At 36.3% G+C, this 27,821-nt stretch overlaps 1 protein-coding gene across 5 annotated transcripts in view; it reads right to left on the bottom strand.

Moving 5' to 3' along the window:
• Window positions 1-27,821, bottom strand: part of DCC (DCC netrin 1 receptor) — a 1,205,330-nt gene that overhangs the window by 600,641 nt on the left and 576,868 nt on the right. The window lies entirely within an intron of this gene.

Raw genomic sequence — 27,821 nt, 5'->3', positions numbered from 1 at the left:
GCGGAAGTGATCATAATATATAGATTGAACTTTTTCAAGGCTAGATCAGTCATAATACAAGATCAGATAAACTTCCTCACAATAATTTTATCTGTATCTATATAGACACAGCAAATGTGCACATCTTCATTGAAAATACTGTCCCATATCATAGATACTAGTTGGGAATCACTGAAAATTTCTACTTGGATATATTCTCCTTATCACAGAAATGAGTATAGGTGCCTATTTGCCTCATTATTAGTAATAATAACACAAATTATAATGGCATTTGCAATATAAGCAAAATGACACAACGTTGACCTGAATACTTTTGGAGATCTAATTACATATTTGGAAAGAATAAAATGTTAATTAACATGTTCAGGATACTTAGTTATCATCAGTTTGAAATGACAGTTTTCTCCTAGGAGTCTACATACTGCTTTCCAAATATAAAAGACTTGTATGCAGTGATAAAAAGAATGAGTTTATGTCCTTTGCAGGGACATGGATAAAGCTGGAAGCCATCATTCTCAGCAAACTAACACAGAAACAGAAAACCAAACACCGCATGTTCTCACTAGTAAGTAGAAGTTGAACAGTGAAAACACATAGAGAAAGGGAGGGGAACATCACACTCTGGGGCCTGTTGGGGTGTAGGAGGCAAGGGGAAGGAGAGTATTAGGACAAGTACCTAATGCATTCAGGGCTTAAAACCTAAATGACAGGTTGATAGGTGCAGCAAACCACCAATGCACATGTATACCTATGTAACAAACCTCCACACTCTGCACATACATTCCAGATTTTAAAGTTTGTTTTCTTTTAAAAAAAAAAAAGACTTGTAAAGTACATATGCCCTATGGAGGCAGGTTAGTATAATAGAAAATTCTGGACTAGAACTCTGAAAATAGAGATTCTCATCTCAGTGCCACTCCTGCCCACGGTGAATGAGGGCAAACTAACCCTCCAGCCCATGCATTCTCAACTGAAGCATTTACCAAACAGTGGCTTCTAGCTTGCTGGCAATGCAGGAATCAGCAACAAGCCAGGAAATACTTTGGAATGAAAATCTGGAATTTTAGGGGAAAATGCTGCTTATCCATTTCAAGGTGGTCATAGCTAAAGAGATACATTCAGTCTTGATATGCCCATATCCATAAGGTAAAAGATAAGGAGACTTTTAAGTAACTAATTGTAACCCTTCACTCTTCGTGAGTTAAATGACATGAACATATTGATTCAACTTGAATATTTTTGGGTGTGAGTTATATAATCTATGTATCTTTAGTCCAAAGGAGTTTGCTTAGAGCCTTCTGCTACCAAATTAATTCTATTGTCAGAGAGCTGATAGTCAGATGTGTTATAATGTGGTGATGGTTTTTAAGGAGTTGATTTATTTCAAGGAAAGGTGAGTCAGCCCAGCTGCATGACAGGCCAGGGTGGGAATCTGGCCATTGACAGGTCTGTATAGACAGAGAGAGAGAGCAAATCCAGAAATTAGACAGTTTGTTTTAATTAAAAGCAAGTTGGAAATTCAGGTTTCTGTGGAGTTTCCCTAGCAGCCTCTATTCTGGTGATAACTTGATTAGGGGACAAATAAAAATTTGATGAAGAAAAGTATAAAAATAGCATGTATATTAGCAGGAAGATAAGCATAGCCTCCAAGTACTACAGAAACGGGAAGTTTAAGCTTCTCAATGGCAGAAAACAACCAACCATGTCTCCAGTGCCAACCATGCCCCCAGTACATAGCAGAGTGCCCCTGTAAGTAGGTCCTCAAGAAATAGTTGTCGGGGATTGTTACTGAGATGGGATGTCCCTGACTACTCTATCACTGATGAGGTGTTAGCCTTCTGCATTCTTTTTCTATGATGGAAATAGACTTAAATTGGGACTAAGGAGCTAGGGGGAGGGAGCTTAGAAAAAGAAAGCCCGAAGTACTTTTCATGTTCCCAAACCTTTAAATGAAGTACTTTGGAAAAAGAAAGCCAAAATCTTTAGCACCAAGATGTTAGAATCTGGGACTCTGGCTCCTTGACAAGAGCATTACCACTGCCTGCCCTGCAGGTTCAATAGAGCTGAGATCAGGAATGCTAAAAACCACTCTGAAGGCAAGAGGAAAGCAGACATCTCATTACCACACATACTTAGGTCATCAGAACTTCGGACTGAATCTTCAGGGCTATTTGAGAAATTATCAGCCAATGGTGTTTCCTACTCACTGTTGACTCCAAGAAGCAACAAATTAGGGGAAAATAGAACTGAACAAATAGAAATGCAAAAAATGGAAAACATATCAGTGAGGAAGAATAAAATCCTGAATATTCAACGTGTGCTTCTTGATTACATTTTGGGCTGATTCTGTACCTAAGTAGGAGCAGGAGGGGAAGGAGGAGGACCCTTTTCCCATTTCCAAGAAATGCCTTCACTCTTCTTTTACCAGCACAGATTATTTGTATTTGCTTTCAGGCTGGGTCCTGATAAGCTTCAGAGTCGAGAACTCTTCTAGGCTTATGTGAGATACAAAGCAAATCGTTAGAGCAGTCTCAGCCTCTCAAGTTGCTGACAGTACTTTAACAAGAGCTTGCAGTTCAAGCTTTCCTGTCCTTGTTTCTGGTTGAAGTCTCACAGCAATGATATGACTTGTACAGGGCAGGGACTATTAATCACAGTTTTACAGATAAAGAAACAGGACTTGGCATAGCCACATCTGGGATAAAAACCTGGTATCTTTGATTATTAATTCAATGCGTTTCCCGCTGTATCACGGGGGAAGCATGGCATGACGGGAGACAGCTTTTCATCACAGTTACAAGCATGACATCTAGAGTTGGACTCATCTGGGTTTGAACTTTGATTCAGCCATTCTCTAGCTGCATGACCAAGGCAACACACTGAGAGCCTTAGTTTTCTTACCTGTAGAATGGCAAACAACTTAGAGCCTTAGTTTTCTTACCTGTAGAATGGCAAACAACAATAATATGGAACATATGAGGATTAAAGGAAATGATACCTGTAAATGTTAAGAATAAAGTCTGCTATAAGACAGCCTTGATGAATGTAGTGTTTATTAGTATGATAATAAGAAGGGAAACTACACAGCTGCTGAAACATAGTCTCAAGGCTGAATGCCAAAGTTGGGCTGCTCCATAGGGATTCAGTTTTCGGGGAGAAGAAATAACATGAACAAGGATCCTAACCTGGACATCTATCAGTGATGCAGGCAAGCCATTTAACCCTTTCTCAATCTAAGTTTTCTAATTTGTAAAATAGGAATATTAATGTATACTGGGTTGTAATAAAGAGAAGCATAAATTCACATGAAATCTATTGCACATTATCTGATACATAGCTAATGGTCCACAAATTATAGTTGTGAATGATATTGAACATCATTATTCAATATCATTCATAATGATAGAAGCCCCTGTCTCATTATACTTTCAAATTTTGGGGAAGACACACACACACACACACACACACACACACAACACTGTGATAGAATTATGGATATGAAACTAACTTATGACTTCATTAAATATAATGATTTTGGTAAAGGGAGTCAGGAATAATTTCTGCAGAGTCCCTGTGAAGCTATTGTACACAAAAATAAAAGAGTCATGATCCCACATGGAATAGGACACCAAAGATACACATCCTAAATCAGTAACAACATTCTTTTAGACTTTTCCAGTACTCTCTTATCTTTAAAGATTTTCATACTGCTAATACTGTATAACTTTATTTAGCTAGAACACCAAGAGATATACATCTTTCTGTGTTTTGTTCATAATAATGTGTTTTGTAAATAGTTTCTATCTTTGAGAGGTAGAAATTGTGGATATTTGTCTTCCAGGTCTTACTTTATCAGTCCTTCTCAAATATTTCCCAGCTATCCTTACAGATACCACTCCAATGTCCTCTCCTCTAAGTCTGAAATTCAGTAAGAATCCTTTAATATACTTGAACATGCAATGCCAATATGTTGCCGTGAGGTTGTCCTGCACTGGGAATGGACTGCATGGAACCGACCTCTGGCTGACACAAGAGGAAGTGGGATAGCTGTGGTTATATATCCACAGGGTGTAATGAGGTCAGTTACACTGAAAAAGTTTACAGAAGCATCCTCAAGTGGACTGGAAAATTCCTGCTGTACCAGCTCTTCTACTACCCCGTCAAGTCTGTCTATAGGGAATTTCGTAGTCATTGACATCTTGCTTAAATCTAATACCAACATGGTCTTTCTTAGATGATGAAATTCAGGATACGGACAATATAAGGAGTTGACTAGGATAACTATACAGTTTGCATTAAGAAAAAACATGCCAGCTTTTCTAAAAGGCTTCTGGTGGCAAATGTTATTCTTACATAATTTAGTTTTTACAAATTAAAGATGTTTTGTCTTAAAAACTACTTGCCTTAAACCCTCTTTTACTGGGGATAGCTTAATTACATATTGATACAACTCCCAATAACTGGAATTCTTAATGTTTTAATAAAAATATTCACACCAGTGCAGAGACTCAACATACAAGCAAGAGCAGTTCGTTAACTGCCACTCAGAGGAGGGTTTTAGATGGGATCCATATTGGGATAAGACCCAATGGGGCAATGAGGCAGGTGAGGTGAGCCTTGCAGATGGGTGGTCAGATTCTGTCTTTATCTAACATTTGTATATTTTGTTCATTATGGATGTTTGCATTGATTTTGCTTTCTTAAAAATAATTATTAAAATATGTGTCTTTATTATGAGACTTCTGGCACATCTTACATTTTGTACCTCACCTGCCTAACCCTAATTTTGATGCTGGATTGGATTATTGGTCACAATTCTTCATATGCCTCCATTAACATTCCTGCTAAGTTTTCAAGGTGAGTGGAAGGTGCTTTCCACCCCTGGACTTCGGGCTTGGCCCAATGTGGATGTGTACAAATGTAATATAAGCAGAGATTGACATGTGTTTGCCTTGTATGACTTTCTCCCTTGCATTCCTGCTGTCACCATGAAAAGAAAATGCCTCAGGTATCTGTAGTCCCTACTGCCTATGCTCCAGAAGCAGCACACAGAGCAGACTCGAACACAATCTACAATCCAAATCCCATAGCCCAGATGAATTGCCACCAACCCAAAGACCCATAATCTTAAGAAAAGTAAAATATTTTAAATCGCTGAGTTTTCGGGAGTGTGTTAGACAGCATTATTGTGGCAATACCGAAGTAGTACAGAGGGGAAACAGGAAGTATGCTTCTCTACCTCCACCATACCTTTTTCTAAACAACAGTTCATTTCACTTATCATCAAATGTTTAACATGAAACTCAATGCAACAAGCACTGGAATTAATAGATGGATTAAGAGGCTGGTATCTGGTCTTCAGAAGTTTACTCTCTTGTAAGGAAAAGGATATAAACAAATGGGTGCAATTAGTTGTTACAGATACTGCCAAATAAATCTTTACTTGATGTAGTGGACACAGAGTTTAAAAAGCTATCAAACCAACTTGGAGAGAAAAATGAAAAGGTGATTGCTATAGTGAGTCATATCAAATTATAAACCTAGATGTTCAGATGCCAGATGAATGCAAAAGAAGGCAGGGTAACTGCGGCGTGCAGAGCACATGTTTCTCTAGCAGGGAAGCTGCCCCTGAGCCCAGTACCAACCAATTGTTATTAGGCAGGAATGGAAGCTCCAGATTGCCATGTCTTCAAATTTTCCAGATGAACTCAGATGATTCTGCAATATTTTCTAATTCAAAAATAATCTCCACTAATTGAAGCTGTTTCTATTTACTGCATAGGCCAAAACAAACAAAGTCTATAGGCCATATCTGAACATTAGGTTATTATAGCTTGTGACTCATGGTTGACAAGTAGTGGACTGCTGGCGGGAGACTATGTCAGTTTGTGCACTGCTCAGAGGTCTTTGCCCAGTGGCAAGTGGAGCTGATATCCAGCCTTCAGTTTAGCTCTCTAAGCCAGTGCATACTGGCAGTGCCAACATCAACTCAGAAGAATGGGCGCTCTTTTTTGCAATTTGATCAAAGGTATTTAGGAACATTCTAAAAATTCATTTCATATCTTAAGAGCAACAACAACAAAGTAATAGACATAATGTAAACATCTAATGTCCTAGAAATGTACTTCTAGTTATCTGTAATTTTAGATATCCTCTCTAATATGCCAGATAGCATATTTATTTCCTCTAACAACTATGCAAATTTCAATCTAGGGATAACTTATAATATGCTTTCAGAAAGCAGACTGTGTTCATATATTTTCACTATTAAATTTGGGTAGTGTAGGAAAATACATTAAAAAAATAACACATTTACCTTTCTATAAAAATCATCTATATTAAGCATTGTTTGCATGAATATTAGAAAGGTATTTTTCCTTGTTAAAACCTAAGTTCATACTTTCAAAGGAAAAAATAGCACCAGCAACACAAGGTTGGGAGGATAATTATCAAATCTCGCAGGAATGTGTGAGTGGTCTTCATTTATAAATGACATGTCACAATACGTTAACATCATATTCATCCAGTATTGTGTAGAAATTAAGTATTTTAGGAACACAAGTGTTTTATATAGCTGAAGGTTACCACTTCAAATGCCCCCAAGAAAGTTGATGAGAAGCTATTTGAGATATATAGCTGCCTTCATAAACAGACTAAAATCAATAGACAACGAAAACTTAGGATACTCTTTCTATTACCATAAATACCAACTTATAAATGTAGTATAAACAATGCCTTCTGTGGGCCATGAGGTTGTTGATCCACCACTAAATGGCCCTTGATCGAGTCTACACAGCTCAGTGGTTCTCCTGTACCCGAATCACCCAGAGGAAACAGATGGCTAATTTTCTTCCTGTATAGTTTATTTTCAGTAGCTCTGGGGTGGAAGCAGAAGTATTCAAAATTTTGCATTTCTAACATATTCCCATGTGATGCTCTTTCTGTTCTGGAGACTACTCTTAAAGCTCCACTGCTATAGATTTATTTTGCTTCTTAATACATTTCTTACCTCCCACTTTTTCTCCTGTCATTTATCAGGGCTTCCTATGAGCTTTAGCTTGTAAAACTCTTACAGAAAAACTGGGACTTCTCTGGCTTCTGTGGACAAAGATTGTGCCTCTAGGCGTCAGATTTTATTTGCAGTAACTGCACAGCCAATTCTGGATGCAGAACTGCTGCTGCACTTCCTGGTCCTGAGTGATCCTTCCTTTAACTTTCAGCCTCAACTGAACCCTAGGATTCCAAGTATCATTTCCTACAAAGTATCCCCCAGATCTACCATCCTGAGTCATCTTCCCAGATTTCCAAAATGTTGTTTGCATCACAGCAGGCAAACATAGAGTTTAAGCCTCACGTTACCAGGGATGCATCTTTTCTTCCATCACTTTTCTCATTCCTTGGGTAAAGTAAGATGGAGAAATGTTGTTTATTAAAATAATTGGTTTTTTACTATTTAAAACCCAGGTTAGTTGTCAAAGTTTGACATTTTCATTAACCACCAGTTGCCAAATCAGGGGTGGTGGCTCATGCCTGTAATCCTAACACTTTGAGAGGCCAAGAAAGGTGGATCATTTGAGGTCAGGAGTTCAAAACCAACTTCGCCAATATGGCAAAACTCTGTCTCTACTACAAATGATAATTTAAAAAATGTCAGTCACGTGTAGTGGTGGGCACCTACAGTCCCAGCTGCTCAGGAAGCTGATGCAGGAGAATCACTTGAACCCAGGAGGCAGAAACTACAATGAGCCAAGACCACACCACTGCACTCCAGCCTCAGTGACAGAGTGAGACTTCATCTCAAACAAAACAAAAAAATCCTAAATTGCCAGTCCTTTGGAAAATTACAATTTACAACATAAACACAGAATATCCTTTGCAGTTTGTGTGAATGCCAGAAAATAAATGTGAAACGTTCATTCTTGTCTTAAAATATTTGAATTTTAACAGTAAATACATGTGATCCTTGTGTAAGTGATGCAGAAAGTGCTTTCAGGAATCAATTACAAAAACACAATGACATAAATATAGATACTGCAAAACAATTTTACTGTTTGTACCCTTGAACTCTCAGATGTACTCTTCAAATAGTTCACTGAATGTCAGTCATTGTCTTCACATGTCACTTCTGTCACTGAACAATTAAAATGCTTATATGGACACAATTAAATATGCACAGGAATTATAGCAGACAGGATGAAAAATCAAAGGTACAATCCAAAAACAATTTTAAATAAAGAAAATTTACCTGGCATGAAAGTACTATTATAAATGAAATCCAAAGGAGAAAAAGGCAGCAGAAATAATGTCATTCTAAACTCTCTATCAGCCTTTCATACATTTAAATACCCATTGCTATCAGTCTAAAGTTAATTGCTTGTAAAATTTATGATAGTGCTTCTATCTTCTGAGTTACTACTAAAATTAAAAGAAAAAACTATATAATACAATACATAAACTTCAAAATGGTATAAAAAGCATAAGGCATAAATAAGACAGAGGAAATAAGCACAATAATAATTTGACTATATTCTCTGTGGCAAACATTTTATTAAGAGTTTTATATCTACCATCAAATTTAAATCTTCATATAACTTTGTAATATAGCTAGTAAACAGTACCAATATTCAAATCCAGACCCTGTCTACTTCGACTATATAATGACAATTATTTTGTATGTGACAACAAATATGAATAAACCAAACCCTCCTTGGAAAAGGCAAAGTATTTTAAATTGGTTAGTGATATGGTTTGGTTCTGTGTCCCCACCCAAATCTCACGTTGACTTGTACTCCCATGATTCCTACCTTATGGGAAGGACCCAGTGGGAGATCATTTGAATCACAGGGGAGGTTTCCCCCATACTATTCTTGTGATAGTAAGTCTCACAAGATCTGATGGGTTTATCAGGGGTTTCTGCTTTTGCATTTACCTCATTTTCTCTTGCTGCCACCATGTAAGAAGTGCCTTTCACCTAATGCTATGGTTCTGAGGCCTCCCCAGCCATGTGGAACTGTAAGTCCAATTAAACCTCTTTTTCTTCCCAGTCTCACGTATGTCTTTATTAGCAGCACGAAAATGGACTAATATAGTTAGATAGTAACAAACATAGGAGCCACCTATGTGCTATTAAAAGACACACCTAAAACAGTCTTTCCATACTAAATAGTGTATTTACAGAAACAATTTAGTATAAGAAAAGTGGTTACTTCATGAGTATAACAAATTTGAATATTAAACCAGATTAAGATAAAAAAACAGAAGGTTATAGACTAAATTAATTTTAATATATAAAAAACCCTAAACATGAATAAAATAAATTTCAAATTATATTAGTATTTTTACATTATTGTGATAAAAAAACACTTATAGTAAATCAACAGTCTACATAATTAGTGGCAAAATCCTGCAGGCAGTAATTACTTTTAATAATCAGAAAATAGTCCAGGCACAGTGGCTCGCGCCTGTAATCCTAGCACTTTGGAAGGCCAAGGCAGGCGGATCACGAGATCAGGAGTTTGAAACCACCCTGGTCAACATGGTGAAACCCCATCTCTACTAAAAATACAAAATTAACCATGCATGGTGGTGGGCACCTGTAATCCCAGCTACTTGGGAGGCTGAGGCAGAAGAATTGCCTGAATCCGGGAGGCAGAGGTTGCAGTGAGCCGAGATTGCACCACTGCACTACAGCCTGTGTGAAAGAGCAAGACTCCATTGTCAAAAAAAAAAATTAAAACCAGGAAATACGTGAAATATTAATAGTGCTTTTTGGAGAATAAAGATACATGTAATTTTTGTCTACTTTTTTGTATTTTCAAATTTACCTATAGTTAATATGTTTCTTTAATAATGACAAAACATTTTCTTTTAGAAGGAAAGCAAATATAAATGTATACATGTATATACATATATATGTGTGTGTGCATACATGAGTACATTTTTACACATATGCATACAGGTATAAATATATATAAATGTCTATATATGTTAAAGAATATTTAAAAACTAAAATACTGTATCAGTCATCAATTCCTTGACTTCAGTTTTTACAAAGTTGCATATTTCATATTGTCCTGAATATCTTTATTAAACACTAAGTAAATATCCATAATAATCTATGTCTTCCCTTTTATAAACCATTTTGAATCTCATCTTTTATAAATACATATCTTTTGCTCCTGATTATCTTTCCAATTCACGAACCATCTAGAGGGCAACAGCATCAGTAAACTTACTATGGGCTATATTAAAAAGTCTTATACATTTTTTTGTTCTAAAATTACCTTCAAGCTTCAAGAGTGTTCTCCTAGATACAGTATTCTTGAATTTGTTGAACAAGTCACTTACTAATATCCTTCACTTACTAATGCCCTTCGTGATCAGAGATTTGATTGTGTCCCTTTCACTCATTTTTCTGTGCTGACAATTTCTCATCTGTTCTTACTATAATATTTCATTCCTTTGATCATTTCAATTAACCTTTCAGGCCTTTCCAACTGCTTTATGATCTTACCAGAATGTACCGAGTAGAACTCTACTCCAAGTACCAAAATATTACTCTGTTCAAACATTTAGTAAAATCTTGTAACTCTGCTTTTCTCCAGTTTTATCCTGGTGATCTCTGGCATTTGGTTGACCTTTTTAACTGTCACTCTCCATTGGACTGTCTTCAAGGGATAGTTAACATAATTTTAGATACCTTTTCTTCTAGAAATAAGGGATAGAAGAGAGTACTGCATTATATCAGCATGGTTTGGATTATATTTCCCTAGATGTATTACCTTACACTTTCCACAGCTGAAATTTATCTGCTATTATTTTGCCCATTCGCACAGCTTTACAAAATATTCTTGTCTCTCTGGCTAAAACAGCTTCAGAGTCATCTGCAAACTTAAAGATCTGTCTCAGTATACTCATAATGGCCCATTGTCCTCCTGGGGAGCACATTCTACCAATCAGTATAACTAGAATCACTACTTTTGTTCTGCTTTGGGCTTAGTCCAATTTCATGCTCTATTATTAATCCTATGTACACAAGGGATAGTCCAAGAATTTGCATGAAGGTGGTCAAGACAAAAAGATCAACTCTATAATATATGTAGTAAACAGTACCAATATTACCTACCGCTACTCTGACTTCTTACTCTGTTCTCTGCCTTGACTGTTCTTCCTTATGATGAAACCCCTCTCTTAGGCTCCAATTTTAATACCAGATCCATCATTTTATACATGTCTTACTAACCCTACTTTTTGTTGGTTGGTTTGGTTTCTGAATATGAATGTCTTGCCTTACTCTTGTTATATTCCATTTCCTTTACTTACCACCAGATGGTCTTCCTTTTCTCAAAGCAGTGTTTAAGAATCACTTGAAAGACTTATTAAGGCACATATGGAATTAGGGTGAGGGAAGTCAGGATGAAGAGAAGTCGACAGATTTTAAATACATTTTGGAGACTGAACTGTTATGGATTTAATGTAAGGTATGAGAAAAAAAGGGCTTAAACTGATGACTAGGTTTAATATATTGCAACACTGAGACCATATTTATTAAACCAAATCCTATTTACTTATTTTGACAGTTTTCATATATATTATTTATGTGAGTGATAAATATTCCTTCTTATCCAGAGCTAACTTAATTGTGAATACTTATTCTCTGGGTTAATTTCTTAATAACTTACAATGTTGACATTTTTCTAGTTTTCTTAGTATTTGGCAAGGTATAAATAATGATACTATAATTCTTAAGCTCCCCTCAAGAACATCTGTAATATTTTTAGCTCAAATTATTTTTCTTAAATGATAATAGTGTGTATTTCTATAATGCTTCATATGTACCAGACCCTGGTTCAAACCCAAACAACTAGGCTGTACAGCTCACTCCCACTATTAAACACCATTCATCTTTTCTCACTACTGTTGCTCTACTCCACTTCCACAATTTGGTTCCTGATCCCATATGCTGTGATAAATCTTACTGTCTTGCTTAAGTTCTACAGTCTGCCTTGAGAGTTATAATACCTATGGCATGAATCTTTATCAGTTTCTTTCCTCCACCTTGAATTTTTCTAAAACATTAGCAGATCTCAAGAGCCATCAACCTTAGACAAACATCAAACTTATGACATATGATCTGAATGAGACTTGCTATTCTGAGTTTGAGTCATTAAGGAGGACGCATGTCACAACAATGTATTAAAAACAATAACGATAATGATGTCACTTATAAAATATTTGCTGTATCTGGGCACTGAGCTGGAGTTGCCCTGAACATGGATTATTTTCACTGGGCCTAATCTTGGTAACAACTCTCCAGGTTAGGTGTCACTGGCTCACTGTACAAACAAAGTTTAGAGTCTGAATGATGCGTCATGGCCCCTCACCCAGTAACACCCTCAAGTGTCCACTGCAGTAGGTTGGAAGAGAGGGAAGAGTCACAAGGTGGTAGAAGGAAGAGGTATGGATAGAATTTAAGACAAAAGTCACATTGGCTGGGTGTGGTAGCTCATGCCTGTAATCCCAGCACTTTGGGAGGCTGAGGCTGAGGATTGCTAAGTCCAGGGGTTCGAGACCAGCCTGGCAATGTTGTGAGACCTCAACTCTATAAAAATTTTTTTAAAATTAGCCAAGTGTGGTTGTGTGCACCTGTAGCCCCAGCTACTTGAGAGACTGAGGCAAAGATAGCAGTTAGTGGATATCACACAACTGTACTCCAGCCTGGGTGACAGAGAGAGACCTTGTCTCACAAAATAACTAAAATTAAAAAAGAAACTCACAATCACACAAATGCTCCTCATTTTAGGAGATAACTGACAAGCATAAATTGTCCATTAAACCAAAAGTCTTACAGTGAAAAATGGGAACTGAATTGTTCCTCCATTTACATGGAAGGGGATGAGGAGGTAGTATGCTGGCACAAAAATAATTGTGTTTTGTCATTGCTTTTAAGGGCAAAAATCACAATTACTTTTGCAATAATCTAATAGTAAGGAGAAAAACTCATTAACTGGTATCTTCTTTTAAGTCAAGAATGTATTATTATTTTATTGTTTTAAAAATAAAATAAGAAAAATTTCCCTCTTGCATTCTACCTTCTGACAGATATATACATAATGATCCAGTATAGTCTTAATTCCAAAGGTATTTTGGAAGCTAAATCATTCTAAAGGAAAAATGCAATGTTATTTGCACATTCTCCACTTCTATGTGGTTAACAATCCTTTAAGAAACAGGCACACACAGGCACGTGCACACACACACACAATCCCCCAGCTCATTTAAAATTTCTTTTGTTTTCATATACTATAAATCAGTAATAAAGTATTATTATTGAACATTAGACAGTCAGATTCAGGAACTATATTTTTAATGTCAGTAAGAATATACCAAGGGAAATCGAATTATATAATTTAATCACTTGGGCTAATTATTTCTTTGTTGGTCCTCTAAAGAAGTGGTGGATGCAAACTCACGAATGTTACATTTATTTTTCTTAGCAGGAGGGAAGCACTGCACTGTGATTAAAATGGCATCATGTTGCTTCTTACAGAATGTGTAATGGGTCTGAATTGCAAGAACAAAAAGTTGACTACACCCATTAACTGTGGAAAAAATTCCCTTATAATTAGGTAGGCAGTTTCCATAGAAATGTATACAGTAAGTTGCAGCCACATATAAGCAAAATTTGTGTCACTCGACCACTGAGATTAGGATATTCTTCACCTCTTGCATTCCTTCCATTTTCAAACACAGAAAAACAAACAAGTTTAACACTAGAGCCTCTGCTAACCACAAACACATTTCTCAAACATTAGCCCGTTAGAAATGCTGAGAAGTCCTGTAGTATGCATTTGTTTAACTTGACAATCAAACATCTTTCAGACTGTGCTAGCATAGAAGGTTATTTGTTTTGTTTAGTCTTATTTTGTGTTTTCATTTTTGTTAGGAATATCTAGTAATAAAAACAATTTGGGTGAACAAAAATTTTTAGTCTCCATTTTTACTAGGCATCTTTTTCAGTTGGATAGTTGCTGCATGTTTCACTTTGCTCATTTTATTCACACCAAACTTTAACCAAAAATGTGCTTCACGGGGAATAACATCAAATATTTCTATTCCAATTTAGAACATTTTGTTATGCCTTCATTGTAGCACCATTAAAACTCCATGCACAGTAACAGCTTTTCTGAACAACAAGAATATAGATGAAATGAGAAAGACAGCTTGGAGTCTGAGGATTGTGTACCAAGATATTTTTTTAGTCATGAGAGAAAGAAATCCTAGCCTATCCTAGACAGTCTGGGATACTACAGCATAATACTATAAACTGGGTGCCTTATAAAGAACAGAAAGTTATTCCTCATAGTTCCAGAGAATGGCAATCCAGGACCAGGTGGCAATCCATGGTCCTGGGCTGGTGGGTTGCAGATAGTCACCGCCTCATTGTGTCTTTGCACGGAGGAAGGGGTGAGTGAGCTCTATGAGGTCTCTTTTATAAGGGTCCTAATCATCTCCCAAAGGCCTATACCATCACCTTTGGGGTGGGACTTCAGCATGTGAATTTGGAGGAGCATAAACCATAGCAAATGTGACAGAACTTTTTTCTTTTACATCCAAATCTGAGAAAAAAAAATATGCATTTCTCATATATTTCTTAGGTGCTTAATCTATGTCAATGACTACACAAGATGATGGAAACATGAAAATGACTAACATATAACCCTTCCCTTGAGAAACTAATTTGGATTAAATGTGATGACAACTCACTGTGTAAATTTCTATAGAAATTGCCTTCTCGGTGTGTTAATAGTGGAATTAACAAGGAATCGTGGAAGCAAGGAAAGGGAGGGGGTTATTACCATGGGATAGTGTCAGTTTAAGAGAACAACAAATCACGACAAAACAGACTTTGTGAGCTAAAACGTTTTTATGCAGGTTCCAATGACTTCCCATTGTCCTTAGCAGTTAGTTCCTCTATGTGGCATTCCTTCCAGGCTGCTCTAATGAAAGTGAAACTTTACCCTCCGCACGCATGTTGATAAAAACTCCTAATAAAAAGATAACTAAAAAGTGAGAAAAGGATCTGAGTAGACCTTTCTCCAAAAACAATATACAAATGGCCAATAAATAAACCAAGATGCTCAATATCATTAGTCATCAGGGAAATGCGAGTCAAAACCACAAGGAGATGCTCCGTTGCACATATTAGGAAGACTAGAATCTAAAAGTTAGCTAATAATGAATGTTGGCAAAGATACATAGAAAGAGAAACACTCATACGCCGCTAGTGGAATATAAAATGGTGTCACTGTTTTAAACACTGTCTGGTAGTTTCTCAAATTACTAAACATAAAGTTACTATATAATCCAGCAATTCCACTCCTCTAGGGATTCCCTGCTCAAGTATACCAGACTTAAAAAAGAGTTCATCCCTTACTACAGAAAGTTATTGATATGATTGCATCAAGATATATTAAATAAATCAGAAAAAAATCATTTAAAAGTATATTAAGAAATAGCATACACTGCTCCCTAGTCTTCGAAAACTGGCAAGCAAAACTGATAGTAACTTTTGCTGACTTTGCTTAAAATAATTCTGTCTCATGTGGTTTGAGTCTTATCACAGAGTCAAAGTCCTTCTGGGATGATGTCTACTTCTGTTACTTCAGGACAATGTTTGCATAAAATGCCCTCTTGGGCAGCTTTTCACCACTGTCAGCAGTTGTCCTCTTTCTGAGCCACAAATTGCCAATTCACCTTGCTTAGATTGTTAGGGATAATTAAAATTATAGTCTTAGATTGTCTTTATAATAGTCTCTATTAGTACATAGTCTTTGCCTTTCCCTTGGGGCTTCCACTTCCTCATTTGTCCAAGAAAGAAAAAATTAGAATCATAATCGTCTCAATAATAAATGCAAAGCAATGTTCACATTATTTTCTCCAGTGGAAGGGAGAAAGAGAGGACAGGGAGAGCCCAGCACACAGTGGACTCTCAATAAATATTTGTGTAATAAATAAACCTATGCTACCACCAATCCAACTTGTATTTCCATTACCAGTTCTGTCAACTGAAATACCAAATTATTTTATTACTAACAAACAGCCTGAACTTACATTGTCCCTTCTTCTAACACATACAACTATTCAACAGAATCTTTTAAATATATTTTGGACATAATTTTATATAATCTTACGACAACCATAGTTGCAGTTGAGGAAAGATAAGAAATCTACACAGTAATAAGGAATATGCAGCTAATAGGTGGGATTTGATGGTTTGATTTAATTCTGCCTTATATTACACACCTGTGTCCAACACTCAGGATCAAGACCCTACATACAAAAAACTCTCCTAACTCATTTCAATATGATTCGTTTGGTAATTCCATTGTAAAGGATAATCAATACAAACTTACCTAAGGCACTTCTTTTATGGCTATGATCATTAAATGTGTATGAATGAGAGAGTCCCTGCTAATAAGGGCAATTATAGATATATGTAAAATTTAAGAACTGCTACTTAGGCAGAGGCAATGATATTATAAATTCAAGAGAACTCCATTCAAAATAAGAATTACCACATTGTAATAAAAAGGTAAATATTACCTTAACATATCTTATTATAACTACTTCCCATTTATGTCAAAGAGCCTAAACCTAAAACTCAAAACTCAACATGGTTGCTCTATCAGCAAGAAAAAGTGGGAAGAGATTGAACACCCACGTCTGAGACAGATGTGTCATTAACTCCAATCAAATGGATAGGTGCAATTTGGCCAATAATACATGCTCAAAAAATAGCAGCTGGTATCACATATTATTTGGTAAAAAAATTATAAAAACTAAAGCCTGTGCAAAAAATCAACGGAAAAAAAGTCATATCAGTTTTGAAGTATCATGTTTTCTTCCATTTCCAAATACATCCAGATTGATAGTGTGTGAAGATATACATGCTTGTGTGTAGTAAATTGAATTCACAGAGCATGCCTGAGAATTATTTAAAAAAAGAATACAATTTCATCATAGTTAATAAATTTAGTATTAAAATTGATATAGATCACTTTTCATACCTTACACTTAGTAATTACTAAATAAAGGGATAATAATGATAGTGAACAAAAATAAGATGAAAGAATATCACATTTACAAGAATCTAAGAACTACACAAGAATTATTAAGTAAATGAGAAATTGTTTTGTATCCATTGCTATTATAAATGAGACTTTCTTTACACTCCTAGAAATCCAGCACTTTGGGAGGCCGAGGCGGGTGGATCACAAGGTCAAGAGATCGAGACCATCCTGGTCAACATGGTGAAACCCCGTCTCTACTAAAAATACAAAAAATTAGCTGGGCACGGTGGCGCGTGCCTGTAATTCCAGCTACTCAGGAGGCTGAGGCAGGAGAATTGCCTGAACCCAGGAGGTGGAGGTTGCAGTGAGCCGTGATTGCACCATTGTACTCCAGCCTGGGTAACAAGAGTGAAACTCTGTCTCAAAAAAAAAAAAAAAAAAGAAATCTAAGATTACTCGTGCTGCCAGTATATAAGCAATGTTGATAATACATCTTCACTGCTGCTCCCTTTTTTACAATAGGCCCAAGTATCTTTTTAGCAGTTGTTTTATTTTTAACAGTTGTTCTATAATGGATACAGCATCTACTTTTACTGTGGTTATGTCAGCCTTCTTGGGCTGCTGTAACTAAATACCACAGACTGGATGACTTAGAGACAGAACCATAATTTCTCATAGCTCTGGAGACTAGGAATTACAAGATCAAGGTGCCAGCAAGGTTGGTTTCTAATGAGGCTCCTCTACTTGGTTTTCAGATGACACCTTCTCTCCGTATCCTCACATGCCTTTTTCTCTGTGTGCAAGGGTGGAGAGAGTGCTCCAGTAACTCTTCTTCTTAAAAGGACATTATTCCTACTGGATAGGTATCCCCTCATTATGACATCATTTACCTTTAATTATCTATTTAAAGAAAGGCCTTTCTTTGAATACAATCACATAGGGGGTTAGGATTTTAACCTATAAATTTTGAAAGGACATAATTCTGTATATTCCATGGTCAATCAAAAAATCAGGACTCTCAATGGAAAGCTTGTAAAATATTTTGAAAGAGATAATTTATGTTTTATGCACATTCAATTGCACTTCTTATGCTTAAAACTCAGATATGCTAGAGAACAAACTCAGGATTTGAGTAACCAAGATGTAGAAGCCATGGCTGCTGTTTCTAAGTTTCCCCCACCTGGCTGTGAAGAAAGCATGAACAGCAGAGTGCAGAAGCACAGAAGAAAGAAAATACGAAAAACACATCACAAATGGACATCATCCTTTTCCCACAGAGGGATGTCTGTGTTTCTAGAGGCAACTGCCAAAGAAATTTCAATGAATCACTAGATATTGTTACACTGATCACTTGATATTGTTACACTGATCCTGCCACAATTTATAAGAACTATGTAGGGACTAGTTGCTGTTATGTACAATTTATAGATAATGGAAATTGGGAATGAGAAAGTTCATATACTATTTTGATATTTGTGACATTTGGGATTTGTTTGTTTAGCTAGCTTAATCTTTGCAACTGGCTTTAGGCTTCTCATGAGGGCTGGAAGAGCGTCTTATTTACTTTATTTCCCAGAATACTCAAAGCTGTGCCTTGTCATTCTGGAACCTTTCTCCTCAAGTTTTCACACCCAAACAGTCACCAAATACTATGATAAAGTAATTATCATTGTTTTACAAAAGAACAAATTATTTAATAGGGACAATGTACACTATCCAGGTGATGTTACACTAAAAGCCCAGCCTTCAACATTATGGGAAATATCCAGGTAACAAAACTGCACTTCCATTTCCTAACACTCTACAAATATGAAAAAAGAAATGAAGGAATTGAAGATGAGAGGTTTACATAGCTGGCTAAGATTAAACAGCTCACAAGACAATAAAAATCTTTCCGGCCGGGCGCGGTGGCTCAAGCCTGTAATCCCAGCACTTTGGGAGGCCGAGGCGGGTGGATCACGAGGTCAAGAGATCGAGACCATCCTGGTCAACATGGTGAAACCCCGTCTCTACTCAAAATACAAAAAATTAGCTGGGCATGGTGGCGCGTGCCTGTAATCCCAGCTACTCAGGAGGCTGAGGCAGGAGAATTGCCTGAACCCAGGAGGCGGAGGTTGCGGTGAGCCGAGATGGCGCCATTGCACTCCAGCTTGGATAACAAGCGTGAAACTCCGTCTCAAATAAATAAATAAATAAATAAATAAATAAATAAATAAATAAATAAATAAATCTTTCCGTATGTTTCAATTGCCCTTAAATCTAACCACATTAGGAAAATATGCAAGACCTGTATGGATTCTCCCATCTGGCATCAGATTCCTTTTCACCCACAATCTTCAGTCACATAACTTGCTTCCCCTTCCCCATCCTCTGCTTATTTCCAGATCTTTGCACACTTGCTACCTTCTGTCAGACTCTCCCCTCACCACTCCCTTCTCCATTCTCTCATCTTTGTTGCATTCTTTATTCACGGCCCCTTGTCTCCCTCTTTCTCAACAGTTCTCTGGCCTTGTTAGCAACTGCCTGCTTCTTGTCTTTTCCCTGCCTACCCTGAGGCCTGGATCTGTGTCATACCTTCTTATGCCTGAAGACTACTTGGCAGAATGCTTAGTACACAAGAGGTACTCAACAGCTGGTTGCTAGTTTTCTACTCACACTGTGGTTCAGCTGCATATCTAGGACTAGAAACTATTCATTAGCTCACTGGATATCCAGCCGTAAGTTTTATAATTTTCAAAGCATTTTCAGCAGTAAGCTGTGAAAGTGGACTTTTCCAGCTCTCTATTGTACAAAGCAATAGTGTTTAACAGGAGTGCTTAACTTCCCCCTTTTATCTGTATCTGTTCTCTTCTTAAATCACTTTTAAGACAATTTTTCTAGACCTTTCTGAATAGCTTAGTCTATTACCAATTTGCAGAATCAGAATCCCATATAGTGGTTGAGATAATCATATGCATTTGAAAGAAAATGATAAGTTTAAAGAGAAAGAAACGTTTTTAGAAATAGAGAATAAGTGTGTTTTATGTATATATGTATATACTTGTATGTGTACGTATGCACATATATAAAATACATATGTCTGTATGTGTATATGTGTATCTATACATAATATTATGAGTCTATTGTCTTCAGGCTTAATGAACACATCTGTGTAAGGTGGACATGCTGAGGTCTGTAGGGAGAATCCTCTTAACACATTCCTAGAGGATGACCTACAGGTTGCTATTTTTTAAGCAGAAGACTTGGGTAGGGGCAACATTTGCCTCAAGGAACAGCTTCTTCTCAAGTGTGCTTTCATGTGAGGGGAAGTCTAAATCCAAGCACCATGTGAAATGGTACCTGTTACTCACGGGGTGGAAGAAATAAACTCTTAGAACTGGTTTAAAATTTTCAATTTGGTACAAAGGGCTGACCTAGTAGACTTATGTGTATCCTATAAAACGAGTTTGTGCCAATTCTAGCCAATGTTTCTCTGGAATTTTAGTAAGGGAAATAATTAAGAAAATCTACACACAAGGGGTAAACTTTTTTTTTTTTTGAGACAGAGTCTTGCTCTGTCACCAGGTTTCCGTCACCATGCTAGAATGCAGTGGCAGTATCGTCGGCTCACTGCAACCTCTGCATTCTGGGTTCAAGTGATTCTCCTGCATCAGCCTCCCATGTCTACAGGTGCGTGCCACCATGTCCAGCTAATTTTTGTATTTTTAGTAGAGATGAGGTTTCACCATGTTGGCCAGGATGGTCTCAATTATTTTACCTCATGATCTGCCCGCCTAGGTCTCCCAAAGTGCTGGGATTACAGGTGTGAGCCACCATACCCGGCATAGGAGTAAACTTTTAATACCAAATTGTTTATTTTGCTAAACAACTGCTTTAAAGGGAATTCCAGAACCACTTCTGGAAAGTTCAAAGATATTTAATTTCCTCACTGATGTTCGACCTAATGGCTCCTATTGAAGAGCCCATCCTCAGTAAAGTTTCCACTCATCTCCACCTCTGTAAGGACAGTACACAAGGCTTGCCCAAAGCCTAGCACTTTATTGGTTAAATATCGAATCACTTTTTAAAGTATGCATTTCTGCACTGATTCAGACATGGGATCAATCTAGATCCAAGCAGTGGCAAATCTATAGAACATTTGTGGAGAGTTGGCTTGCTTCCTGTTTGGAGCTGTGTAAAATTTGGGATGGGCAGATAGAGAAAAAGCTATTTTCACAATTATAGTCAGATTAAAATCCTTGAGCCAGAAGGCTGGACATACTGAACCTAAGAATGGAAAAATACCACTTCTGAGATTTTTTTTTAATTAGGTTTTAAAATAAATACAAGTAGTCATGGCTAAAATAAAATAAAGACTGACAACAATATTCAGAGAGCCTCCTTCCGCATTTCCTTCTCTAGGACTCCTCCTAGCCCTGCTGCTTCAGGCCTTGTCTTCTATGAGAGTGGAGATTATCAACTCTTCATATCTTCCCAGAGTCTCTGTTATACATATACATATACATATACATATACATATACATATACATATACATATACATATACATATACATATACATATACATATACATATACATATACATATATTTGAGACAGAGTCTCTCTCTGCCACCAGGCTGAAGTGCAGTGATGCAATCTTGGCTCACTGTGCAACCTCTGCCTCTGGGTTCAAGCAACTCTCCTGCCTCAGCCTCCTAACTAGCTTGGATTACAGGCATGGACCACTACACCTGGCTAACTTTTGCATTTTTAGTAGAGACTGAGTTTCACCATGTTAGTCAGGCTAGTCTCGAACTCCTGACCTCGTGATCCTCCTCCCTTGGCCTCCCAAAGTGCTGGGATTACAGGTGTGAGCCACTGTGCCTGATAGATGTTTTTTATTTTTTTAAAGAGCTTATTCAGAAGGCACCAAGGAACTGATTTTATGAATTTGTAACTATACGACCACCCAGCCAGGCTTCAGATGTTTCTGCAGTCTTCCCAGAGCCTAGTTGAATGCTTGTACCCAAAAGGTGTCCACCAATAGTTTATCAATGGTTATTATAAGTCAGAAACACTATCATAAGTGGCCATTATAAAGAAAATATCGATAAAATTATTTGCATTTTATTTATTGTAAACAAGGTTGTCATTAATCTTGTCTAATAAAGATCTCTCCAAAAACTTAATGATTATGGAACTTTCCGTTTTTATAAGAAGGCAATGTAAATGCTAAGTTTCAAATTATATTTAATGCATATTCACTCTTTGAAATTACTAAGGAGGGAAACAAAATTCCTTTTCATCTAGTATATAAAATGATATTCTACTTGAAAAGTCTGTTAGTTCATGAAGGTTCACATTCACAGATAGTTAAGTACAAGAAAGGACTGCAAGTTGAAAGGCAAAACAAGAGTCTAATAAAATGCATGATTAAAGTTTGATAAGCAGAAGCTTGGATTTCTTGTGGGATTTTATCTTATGAAGAATATAAATATGCTTAAATTCTTAAAAAGTATGAAAAGTTTGAATTACATTGATAATGAAGTTCTTTCCTTCTCGTCATTCATTTTAAGAGGGCAATTAATTCAATTTTTCCTATAAACTCAGTCCCACAAGATAATCCTAACTTTATATCAGAGTAGTCAAAGATTATTTCAAACTTAATACAAATATTCATATTTGGAGCTTCTCAGAATAATTAAGATAGCATATCAACCACATCCTGAAGTAAATTATATCTTCTACAGTAGTTATAAATGATGTAAAGCCCATGAGAGACCTTTAAAAGATACCCAATTGCCAAAAGAATTCTTTAAAAGCAGACAAAAAGGACCAAGACCACCAAAACTCAAAATATAAACATATCACTATTTTTCAGAAAATTAATCATATTTCTAATTTACACATTCAACATGTAATCTATATCCAGATTTTTAAAGATAGCATGGTTTGTAAAATAAAAATGTGAGTCTAATGACAACAAATCTAGCAACCATGAAGAAAAAGATTTGGTGCCATATGAAAATTGTAAAAATGCAAAGAATATACAGCATAGTATTTTTCTCATATAGTTTCTATAATCAACACAGTAAGAATAAATGTTTCAATAAATGTACAAAGGTCAAAGAAGATTGATAGCAAATTCACAAAATGTAAAATGCAAATGTCCAATAAAACTATAAAGTGAAATCTTAATTCAATAGGAATGTAAATTCTTGTTAGGCGACTCCATTTTATAAAATGTTTAGATAGTTATAACTGTGGAGAAAAATGCACTCCAAAGAGAGGCAAATTTTTGCTCTGCTGATGAGGTTGTATTTCTGGGATACTTTTCCTTCAGATACAAGCAAATAAATGACAAAGATACTTAAAGATCAAATTAGTGTGTGTTTTTTTTTGTTTTGTTTTTGTAGATACAGGATCTTGCTAGTTGCCCAGGATGGACTAGAGCCCCAGCCTCAAGAGATCCTTTCCTTCGGATTCCTGAGTAGCTGAGACTACAGGGCAAGCTACCACACCTTGCTTAATTAAAACTAAGAACATAATAATGTTCCACAATATAAAACCAAAGGCTGGGTATGATGGCTCATGACTGGCATCTCAGCACTTTGGGAGGCCAAGTTGGCAGGATCACTTCAGCCCAGGAGTTTGAGATCAAACTGGCCAATATAACTCCACCCAGAAAAAAGCCAGGAAGCTGGGAGAAAGGGACAAAGAGAGGAAGGGAGGGAGGGAAGAGAGGAGGGAGGGAGCGAGGGAGGCAAGGAGGGGAGGAAGGAAGGAAGGAGGGAGGGAGGGAGGGAAGGAAGGAAGGAAGGAAGGAAGGAAGGAAGGAAGGAAGGAAGGAAGGAAGGAAGGACGGACAAAAGGACAAGAAAGACAGAGGAAAGAAGAAATAGCCAGATAGCCAGGTGTGGTCCCAGATACTCAGGAGGCTGAAGATGGAGGATCATCTGAAGCTATGAGTTCAAGACCACAACAGAGCAAGACTCCATCTCAAAAAGAAAAAAACACTAAAACTGGAGAACATACACGTGTCACAGCCACATACAAAGAAAGATGCCATGATTTATCTTGAAGTGAAAATGAGGTTACAATATAGCACATATTTCATTTATATGAAGAAAACAAATGTGTGTGTGTGTGTGAGAGAGAGAGAGAGACAGAGAGAGAGTGTATGTGTGTGGTGTGAGTGTGAGCGTGCATGTGTGTTTGCAAAGTCCAGGTCTTTGGGTTATGTGTATGTGAGCATAATTGCCTCGATATTTTATGACTTCTAACATTTTTATTTATCTCATTTTTTAACCATAAATATGTCAAATTTTATACCTCCACATTTACTTTTCTGATTATACAAATGGTACACCACTTGGAATAAGGAAGAAACTACAGCAAAAAATAAGTAATATCCAATCATGAGCACACTTTTCACACTTTTCATGCCTCTGTGTGTACAGAGTCTTAAATATGGCAATTGTTTTAACCTCATTCTCAAAGAACAGCCTGTATTCCTTTCTTCCTTGCTCCCTTATCAGCCTTTCTGCTTTGTCAAGATCATTACATTGTGTTCATGTATTTTATTTTATGTGATTATATAACTAATTATTGACAAAACTGAAATTTCAGATTTATCTTATTTATATCACATAAAGCTGCTTCCTTTTATACCTGTTTCAATAAAATTAAAAATAAATAAGAAAGATAAATAAGAATATGTGGAGTGGACAGGGCAGATAGTAAAGCATACACCTGAGACTCTTCAGTCAGATGCCTAGATTTCAATCTGGATCCTCCTGTGGGATAGTTACTTATCATTCTGTGCCAAAATGCCCTCATTTGTAAAACAGGATTGAGAATAACACCTAAGGTTGGGGGAATGGATGTTGAATATTTCTTAAATACTGATGTTTTCTTCCCTAGAGAGGAAGCTCCTTGATTGAATGACTTCTGACCTCACCAATCCCCAATACCCACCCTTTCTTGGATTGAGGGGAGGCTGGATCAGGATAAACGAAACATAATTTAAGCAGCCTGGAAGTTAGAAGAAACACCTTTTACCTACTGTTCTCTCTTGGTAACAGGCCTGACTAGAGAGAGCAACTGGTCTCCATTGGCACCAGCTACCAGGCAATGGGACAAGCTGTCACCTGAGTGCCATCCTGCCAAGATAACACTGCCCATGACCAGATGGGCATGTCCCTCCCACACAATGCAAAACACATGCACAATGGCAGCTTTCTCAACAAACTAAGGTGATGATGGAATTACTCTACGCCTTTGTCTTGTTATCATTTCTCAATTGGTACAGGAGCACAGAAGGCAAGAGCACTGTTATTTAATGGGCTCCACCTACCTACCTGCCACAGAGGATACTGTAATAAATAACTATGTCACATATTTTGAACTCAGTAAGTTCTGTTTCTAATATATCTATGTGTATATATATCTACATATATGTACTTATATATACATATAAATATGTACATGGATATGTACATGTTTTACATATGTACACAGATATTACATGTTTTACATATGTATATGTACACAAAGATTATATTATGAATACATGTTAATATTATACTACATTCATTTATATTGCCTTTTTTAAAATTTTTATTTTAGATTCAAGGGTGTAAGCATAGGTTTGTTATATAGGTAAGTTGCATCTCACTGGGGCTTGGTGCACAGATTATTTTGCCATCCAGGTAATAAGCATAGCATTCAATAGGTAGTTTTTCAATTCTCATCCTTCTCCCATTTCCCACTCTCAGTAGGCCCCAGGGTCCCATGTTGAAAAGGAAACATCAAGTACATAAGGACATACTTAACATATTTGTGTTCACGTGTACTCAATGTTTAGCCCCCACTCATAAATAAGAACATGCCGTATTTGATCTTCTGCTCTTGTACTAGTTTACCTAGGATAATGCCTCTGGCCATGTTGCAGCAAAGGCCATTATCTTATTCTTCTATATGGCTGCATAGTATTCCAGGGTGTAACTTTCCCATATTTTCCTTATTCATTCTACCACTGCTGGGCAATTAGGTTGATTCTATACCTTTGCTATCGTGAATGGTGCTGCAATAACCATACGTGCCTATGTATCTTTATGGTACAATGATTTACATTCTGTTGGATATATACCTAATAATAGGATTGTTGGGTCAAATGGTAATTCTGTTTTAAGTTCTTTGAGGAATCACCACACTGCTTTGCACAAAGGCTGAACTAACTTACATTCCTACCAACAGTACATAAATGTTCTCTTTCTCTTTTCTCCACAACATCGCCAATATCTGTTATTTTTTTATTTTTTAATAACAGACATTCTGACGGGTGTGAGATAGTGGTTCTCACTGTGGTTTTCATTTTTCATTTCTCTAATGACTACTAATGTTGAGCAATTTTGGATGCTTATTTTCAATATTTTTATATTGTAATAGAGACTAATCACCTGGCTTAAGGAAAAATTAAAGAAGTATCCAAGTGTCATGTCACTACAGAACTTTATGTGAGCATATATGCATCAATGAAACATGAAAAATTTATGGAATAAAACATGCCAGGCTACCAAAAGTATTCACTTCAGAGGGATAGAAATGCAATGCCTGCAGTGGAAAAAATTATTAGATACTTTCTTGTGCATCTTTAGATAGTTTTATATGTATCAAATAGCATCTAATTGTCTTGTAACAATTTACACAATTGATAAAGAAAAAATACCAATGAGTATATACATGTATGCTAATACATATATAGAGAGGCTAATTTAGGTTATCCTCAGAAATCAGTATCTGCACATATTTATCTTGGATATCAATGAAGCATTACACATCAAAATGTGCATTAATTTGAAATAAAATGTGACCTCATGCTTTTGCAAGTAAAGGTTTGCCTATGATTAGTGTAAATTCTAGCATATTCCATAACCATATCTTCCTTCTGATCAGGAATATACAGCACAATACAATTTCTATCATAGCCATTGTGTGTTAACTGTGTTTTGACATTACAAATATGAAAGTTCTCTATTTTCTTTGTCTCAACAAAATATGAAATAAGATTAAATTCAATTGTGCCATTTTAAAGGCAACTAATATTTTCATTAGCATAATACTACCTCTAAATCCAGAGTTTAAGTCTTTTGCCCATTCCCAGTTTAAGGTTTACGATTTGATCAAAGAACAAGTTACTTCATTATCTAACCCATGATACTCATTGTTACTGTATCCACAGATGAAAGTGTTTTTGAATAACCTTTAAAGACAAAAAGCAAAATGGATAGGATAATAATATCATAGTATAAGTTAGCAGATATAATCAGCATATAACAAATTTTTATTTCTACTTACTTTTATATAGACTGATTTTTCTTGGATTCTTTAAAAAGCAAAAAGATTTGTTATGAAGGAAAAACCCCTAATACTCATAATCATTTTTTTGTTGTTACAGAAAAAAGCAATTGAAATCCAAATGTTAAGTCACTTTCTCTAAACTATGTAATTCAAATAAAACTAGTTAAAATAAATCTGGAGTAAATGATGGAAACGTGTTTATTTGAATATCTGCCATGTATAAAAATTATTTGCTTGCAATGACACATGGGTAGCTCTGCCTTTTGGAATATAATGAACCCCTCAATGCCCCTTAAATCTCTTTAAATTATATTCTTGCTATGAAACTGTTCCTTACATATACTTGATTTTAATGTTTACTTTCAATATAACACTCACAGTATTTCCATATGAATAAAACAATCTTAC

Source organism: Callithrix jacchus, chromosome 13, assembly GCF_049354715.1.
Source record: "Callithrix jacchus isolate 240 chromosome 13, calJac240_pri, whole genome shotgun sequence".
Classification (NCBI taxonomy): Eukaryota; Metazoa; Chordata; class Mammalia; order Primates; family Cebidae; genus Callithrix; species Callithrix jacchus.
The sequence above is the reverse complement of the archived record's forward strand: the minus strand, read 5'-3'. Positions and strand labels throughout refer to the sequence as shown.